The sequence below is a fragment of the Sinocyclocheilus anshuiensis genome, unplaced genomic scaffold (assembly GCF_001515605.1).
Source record: "Sinocyclocheilus anshuiensis isolate Anshui unplaced genomic scaffold, SAMN03320099.WGS_v1.1 scaffold516, whole genome shotgun sequence".
Lineage (NCBI taxonomy): Eukaryota > Metazoa > Chordata > Actinopteri > Cypriniformes > Cyprinidae > Sinocyclocheilus > Sinocyclocheilus anshuiensis.
In genome coordinates, this window is record NW_015554079.1 from 105,954 (window position 1) to 113,238 (window position 7,285).

Consider the following 7,285-nt stretch of genomic DNA (forward strand, 5'->3'; position numbering starts at 1 on the left):
CGCGATGTCACCCCTGCAACTCGTTCAAACAACACACAGGGCAAGCCGAAATGTTCTGAAGTGTGGTTACATTTGTCATATGGTTTCTGCGAAAACACGGACGGGATCGCGGAGTCCATTCATAACTTAATTTACTCTATAGCACGGAATGCCACGAAATTCATCAATTTTGGACGAATAAATCAAAAGTAGCCACTGCCACTTAATTCGAATCGCGATATGAACTAGTGTCTGTGAATATTAAAATGCAAAAAGACGGTTTAAATATGAATCCTGCATGTTCGAAAAAAAAGTAATTTAAAGCAGTTTAACATAAGGCAAATACATAACAAAACGTGAAAAAAATGAAGGGGTATGAATACTTTTGCAAGGCACTGTAAGTTGTAGCAAATACAGAGATTGATTTTTTTAGTCCATTATTACATTTAGATAAATCAATATAGAATTTTAATATCTGCCATTATCAGCTGGTCAGTATTAGTGATGTCCGGTTCGCGAACGAATCGTTCTTTTGAACCGGTTCTTTTTAGTGAACCGGTTGATCCGGTTCACCAAACCGGACTGATTCATACAAAACAGTTTGCATCTCGAGTCGGCACTGATCCACAATTTTCTAAAGTTTCTCACTTTCAGACATGCCTTACAGTCCCTATGACTCGAAATAAACCAATACCCCGGAGTACTCGTTACTCCTGTAACTCCAACAGCACTGAAACATGCTGTGCAGACTGAGTGAACCGATGAGCATGATGTTTCTTTTGGACATGTTCGACATACTGAGAACCGATGAGCTGGAAATACTGAGCATGCTTGAAGCTAAAACTGATGCTGTGCTGATATTATGAGCGCGACTGAACCGAGGACTTGAATGACGGGGTGAATTTGACGGAATGAAGTTTATTTAACAGATAAAACTTACTGGAAAGTGCAAATGCAACTATATTAAACAACGTTTTAACATGAACATGCAACAACTGTTCAATCAAAACATGTAAATGAATATTACTATTTACTATTGTGTATGCACGTTATATTATAAGCTTTATGGGCTGGATTTCTGTATGGTTAAGGTTCTGTTACGGTTTCTGTAAAAAGTTGATGAAGACTTCATTTTCTTCATATCTGACATCCGCGTTTATGCATCAGTGCCAGTATTGGGTGCTTTTGCAAAGCGCAAATGTAAGAAACTTATCCAAGATGATGATGACGATGGTTATTACTATTTATCTTAAGTTATGATTACAAATTACTTTATTTGAATGTGTTTTAATGTATTTTTATTTGCCAGGATGATAGAATTGATGTCATTACGTGATGACGTAAAAGAACCGGTGAACCGTTTCATTGAAACGAACTGTCCGAAAGAACCGGCTCGCGGAAAAGAACCGGACTTCCCATCACTAGTATGAATGGTGGAAACACGGTTTTGTTTACTACACAAATACTAAAGCACGCGTGACGCTCACGTAATTTTCGGCCTCTGCGTCTCACCATATGACGGCATGAACACACAAACTTAATCCCGAGCTGCTGTGAGAGTCACTTCGCGAGAATTTTACCGTTTCATTTGAGAAAACTAGCATCATCATACTCGACATACACACAGAAACTTCATGGCAACCTGTCAAAATAAAAGTACGGTTTAACATGTAACAGAAATATATTACTCTTGTATTACTTTTGTACAGTATAATGTACATCTTTAAATATTCAATTTTCTATCAAATTTAAATAAAACAATTAAATGATAAAAATAAATATTACAACCAGATCAATCACTTAATTGTAGAAAAAAATAATACAATTATTAGCTTATTAAAAAATGTTTTAAAGGAATATTCACACAATTTTTCTTCCATGTATTAATTTCAACAGTAAACCTCAGTTTGTTTGCCAAAAAATAAAAGGGTTTAATTTTCATTTGATTTAAAATAAATGTTTAATGCCTTCATTTGATTTTCAGAAAAATTAAAACAAGAATTTCTTGAGGAAAAAAAAAAAGAAAGAAAGAAAGTTTGTAGGGCCTTATTGTTCAAAATGTTGAAATTGAGACTTTTGGACTTATTTTTTCACTGAAATAAATGTTTTTGTAATTACACAGAGAGTAAAGTACCGAAAAAAGGTGCCGTTGGGTACCGATACCGGTACTGTACCGGTTAAAATGTGAACGGTACCCAACCCTACTCACATGTTTTATTCAGAAACACTCATGTCTCTGAAAATTGAGTCTCAGTTTTTGAACTTTTTATATTAGTCCAAATATTTACTTTAGGAAATTGGCTGGGCATAAAAGCAGTTGAATGTGAGAGGGCATTTTATTTATTTATTTTTTTTTTACTGAGTTATGCTCATGTGTTTCTGGTTAGGTCATATTCGTTGTGTATGTCAAATGACTTGGTGTTTTTGTGAAAATTATACTGCAGGCAGATTGGGTTTGCTCTGTAGTTTATTTTGATGGTGAATGCGTGTAGTTTTAGAGTGAGCAGTGTTGTTGAGGTGAAGGTAAAGCCGTATATTGATGCGGCCGCTGACCCTGTATTAGCAATATTAACATGACACTTTATCAGCTGGATTATGTGCGGCTTAACTTAACATCTCTGCATCTAAACGTGGAGCCAGCCAATCAGCCGCTGCCGTTCTGGTGAGGTGTTTATCCAGTGTAGATCCATTCAGAAGGTCTTTGGCCGTTGGAGGCACGGGAGCTGTGTCTGGGAATACAGAATCCAGGTAAGGCTTTACTTTACCTCTAGAAATAAGACCGCACATCTGAGGGAATGGCACCTTAATAGTGACCTTAATAGTGTACTTTTTTGGCAGCATAGGACTTTTGATGGCTTTTTGTATTCAGATGGACATTGTGTGTGAGTAGGACTAGTTGTGCTGAATTAGACGAGATATTACTACTGTAGTCTTTCTGTTGGAGTGTGTCCAAGCAGACGGATCACTCAAAGATTCACACTAGTTACTAAAGTTGGTCAGATCTCATGTTCTTGTTCATTTTGACGTGCGATGCGAGTGAAAGTGTCGGCAGTGGATTTGGGTCAGCAGGAGAGTTCATCAGCAGATTTGGTGTTAACCGGATTTGTGCGGACGCGCTGAATCAACTGTGTCCCTGGATTACAGGAGTGACATTGAGAACAGGACGAGGGCCATGTCTGTGTCCACTCGCACTTTCCTCTGCTCTCTCTGATCACCCAACCAACTCTTGACCCATATAATTCAAGCTTTTACCTCTGGATTTCTTTCTTTCGGTGAAGTACAGAAGGGGTACGGTATGTTTTCGTTATGGCTTTTAATAGTTTAAATGGGTAGGGCGAGGCATTGTTACCTATATGAAGAGGAAAAAAAATCTATGTGTTTGTGTTACCAATTAGGTTGAATGTTTATTTCGAAGAAAAAAAAAAGCTAGTAAAAATGAGACGCTAGTAAAACACTCATACTGACAAGTCAGGGATGAGAAAAGATCATGAAACCAGTCTTAAACTTTCTTTAATGACCGTAATGGACAAATAAAAATCACATTTTGTCATGATGTTCACATTGACCCTGTATGTGAATGCAGCTTATTCCAGAGTTTTTACAGAAAGCAGCTTTGTGAAACATCATATAGACATGAACACAGTTTTACTTACACCGTTTAAGCGATTAACAGAAAGTGGTTTTACATGTGGGTTTCTGTCAGAGTGCAGCCGTTTATAAGGCCTGTTCACACCAACACAAATGTTAAGCACAAAAATTCAGTCCGGTTTTTGAATGCTATTCGTCAGTTCACACTAGGGACGGCCTTTATATGTAATCCATTTGAAATAGCCTACTTAATCTCAAATTTAAACAGTCAAATCTCATATTCTCATAAGTCTTACATTATGATCATTGTACAGTACACTTAAGCATTCACCCTAATCGATGCTAGCCTATACAGACATATTTATTAAATAAGCAGTGCAGGACCAATAAGTGCAAACTAGGGATGCACCGATACTGGTATGGCCATCGGGCCTGATACTGCGCTCCTGTACTTATCATGAAAACACTCTTGATACCAAAAACTGATTCCAACGTGTGAACAATGCTGAGTCCAGACAAAGAAACACAGACAACAGAACAAACAGAGCCGAATGGAGTCATTAGAGATTAAGGATGTCTATGAAGTATATGTATGTAATTAATATGTAAATATTCATTATTCACACCTGTTTAGCTGATGTGCGCACGCTGATAATCAAAGCACGCTGAGTGGATTGAGCGCTTTGCGGCACAGATGCGTAAGCTTGTCGAGCAAATATTACTGTATTGCTTCAAATATTAGCAAATATTAAAATATTATTTCACTGGAGAGTATGTAGTTCAGTCGGATATGTCAAAAGAAAGTAAGTAAAACAATGCACAACTTGCTAAAGTTACTTGACAGTAAGGAAGAGAGAGAGAGTACTTGGCTCACTTAGCACATGCATCATTTGGATTAAAACTAAATCATAAACAAACAAAAATTATAGAGGCATTCACTATAAACAACATTTATTTATTAAACGTCAAGCATACACAACTTTATTTAAAGCGAAAGCCTGTGTGAAATGAGCTACGTGTTTCTCGTTCTGCAACGATAAAAATGTTTGTGCGCATCGCGCATGTTTTGCTTGCTTTATGTTAATTGCATTATATGAGTCGCTGTGGAATTCTAAGTCACAGCACATTTTAGATGGTAAAAAGCATGACTTTTTTCCAGAAAATATATTTATCGTTGTTAAAAGATTTATGTATAACGAGTGGTTCCCTGCATTATAACAGGAAAACGTCTGTGCTATTGAATTAAAGATGAAGTACCAGAGCAATAAAATGAACAGTGAAAGTAACAAAAGCTTATACAATACATTTTAATTAGGGCTGCACGATAAATCGCATGCGATATTTAACGCGCATCTTGTCAGAAAGCCGGTTCTGTAATCAGCGGTAAATCTCCATCACCTGCGGGCTTTCACATTGAGCCGCATTAAATATCGCATGCGATTTATCGTGCAGCCCTAATTTTAATGGTCATAATTAAATGTGAATATAACTGAAGGAAAGACCTATTGGCTAAATGAAGCCAACTAACGTGACTACTTCTTTTGGTTTCTGTACCCAATATTTTTAAAAATGACAAATGTCACGAAAATACAGGTAAGGCACTTAATAAGTACCAGCAAGTACCAAAAATTAAAGTATTGTATCGGACTCGTTCTGGAAAAAGTGGTGTCTGTGCATCCCTATTACAAACTCGATAGCCTATTATAAACAGAATTCCTCTATTAAAAGTTCGCCTGGATAAGTCTACATGTCAAAATATTGTTATTTTCCATGGCCACCGCTTATGCGTCCAGGTTTGAACACACTTCTCATGTATGAAAAGTAGTCTACCTGTACACATGACGGGAAGCAGAATCGTAAGAAAAGGGAAGTCTGTTCATTTGTTAGGGTATTGATATAGCAACTGTTGTTGTCAAGTAAGGTTCATTCATAACATTTCCTCTTTAATCCGATATCATTTTTTTACAGGTATTATTCCTCATAGTATAACAGGCATTAAACAGGATTGTTATATGCCAGTTTGACATAGGACTAGAGCCTATACAAAACTTTCCCGTTTTCTTATACTATAGTCAAAATACTCCCTCACCTTGCACATGCAAGTGCTGAGGTCGAATGAAATTAATTATAAATTGTAACATTTAAATGGAGCCTTTGTAATAATATAAAGTAAAACTAATTGCAGATTGATTAAATAAATACAGTAAATAAACAAATGGCTAGTATTCCCAAGTCAACTAGCAGCAGCAGTATCATTTAGTCAACTAGTCTTGCACATCCCTAGTTCACACCAATGGTAATAACATGCTGAGAAGCTTGAGGTGCGCGGTATGACCAAAGTCTTGTATCACGATACGAGTAATTTATATCACGATAACCATATACATCACCATATAGATATTTTTTATATTTATAGAAGTTTTTGATACCATAGAATTTTCATAATTCTTGTCACCACTGTCAATATCACAGAAAAACTAATACAATCCTAAAAAGAAAAAAGAAAACCCAATCTCACTGAAGGTAACTAATTACAAACAGCAGGACAAAAAACTACAATCAATAAATGCTACATAAATTATACAAATTATTCAAAAACACTGCATAGTTTTCGCTGTGTAAATTCAATTTCTTATTCTTGAAAAGTGATTTAGTCAAGAGCAGTGAGAGATTTTCTGTCACTGTTGTTTGATTAACATGAATGACAGACAGGAGGAATATTAGACTGTTTTCACTTTAAGACCGAACATCCGCATCCAATATACTGCTACACGTGCGTTTTATTTCTCAGCTGTTTACTTTCACTTAAGACCTACATGACTGTGTTTACGAGAATGCTTGCAAAGACAGGTATTTTCATACACGCAAGTATTTTATTTAACCGTTCAAGGCCAATAAAACAACAAAAATACTCAAGCGCTCTATGAGCGGATTCAGAAACAGTCTCACAGACAGCTTGCATATTGCAATGTTGTTTGTATTTAAATGGCTTAAAATCACTTGTTTTTAAACCGCAATGCTTAAAAATGTGTGCAAATGATAAATTTTCGTGACCACGGCGCACCGCAACTTGATGCGAGTGCATAACCGTGATAAAAACGATAGTCCAGAATTTCTACCGGTATATCGCCCACCCCTAATCACCTTTCTGCAAAAAAAAAAAAACGCAGAAAAATAATCATGTCTGACTAAACAGATTAGCAACAGGTCATTCAAATTCAAATGTTTTAACGCGTCAAGCAAGCGTGGATGTGTGTGGGAGAACCACCAAACTGCATGTATACAGAGGTTAAGAGAAAAAAAAAACCCTGATGTTGCTTGGTTTTAGATCAGCATCAGAGTTCTTACAAATACTCAGCGTATCATTCCTGTTTTGTAGTTGGAAGTAGAGTCGATCTAATTAAGCGTGGTATTCACTAATTGCGATGTGATCAGCTGCTCTCGGCTGTTGCGTGAAGCGTTTGTGTAGCCGTGCGATGTGTTGCGTGTGCTGCGGTAATGGTGATCTTTAGCACAGGCACTGTTGCTAAGCGACGGCTTCACGGGTTGGCAAGGACACAGGCGGTGAGAGAGACGTGCTTGCATCCCTTCATTAGTGTTGTAAATATGTCCAGTGGTTACGGCGCTCTAACTATAGCGCTGTCTGATGTCAGCTGTGTTTGTGCATGTACACACACACACACACACACACACACACACACACACACCAGTGATGTGG

General features: G+C 37.1%; 1 protein-coding gene across 4 annotated transcripts in view; it reads left to right on the forward strand.

The window, feature by feature from the left end:
- LOC107669029 (guanine nucleotide-binding protein G(I)/G(S)/G(T) subunit beta-1-like) overlaps nucleotides 1-7,285 on the forward strand; it is a 78,629-nt gene that overhangs the window by 40,465 nt on the left and 30,879 nt on the right. Inside the window, exon 1 of one of the 4 annotated variants that reach the window (XM_016461128.1) lies at nucleotides 2,625-2,727. The exons of 1 other annotated variant lie outside the window; for it this stretch is intronic. The gene's annotated coding sequence lies outside the window, so the exon portion shown is untranslated. Of the gene's footprint in view, nucleotides 1-2,624; nucleotides 2,728-3,142; nucleotides 3,273-7,285 lie in introns of those variants that run through there. 2 more of the 4 variants (XM_016461131.1, XM_016461129.1) reach the window with 2 other exon arrangements.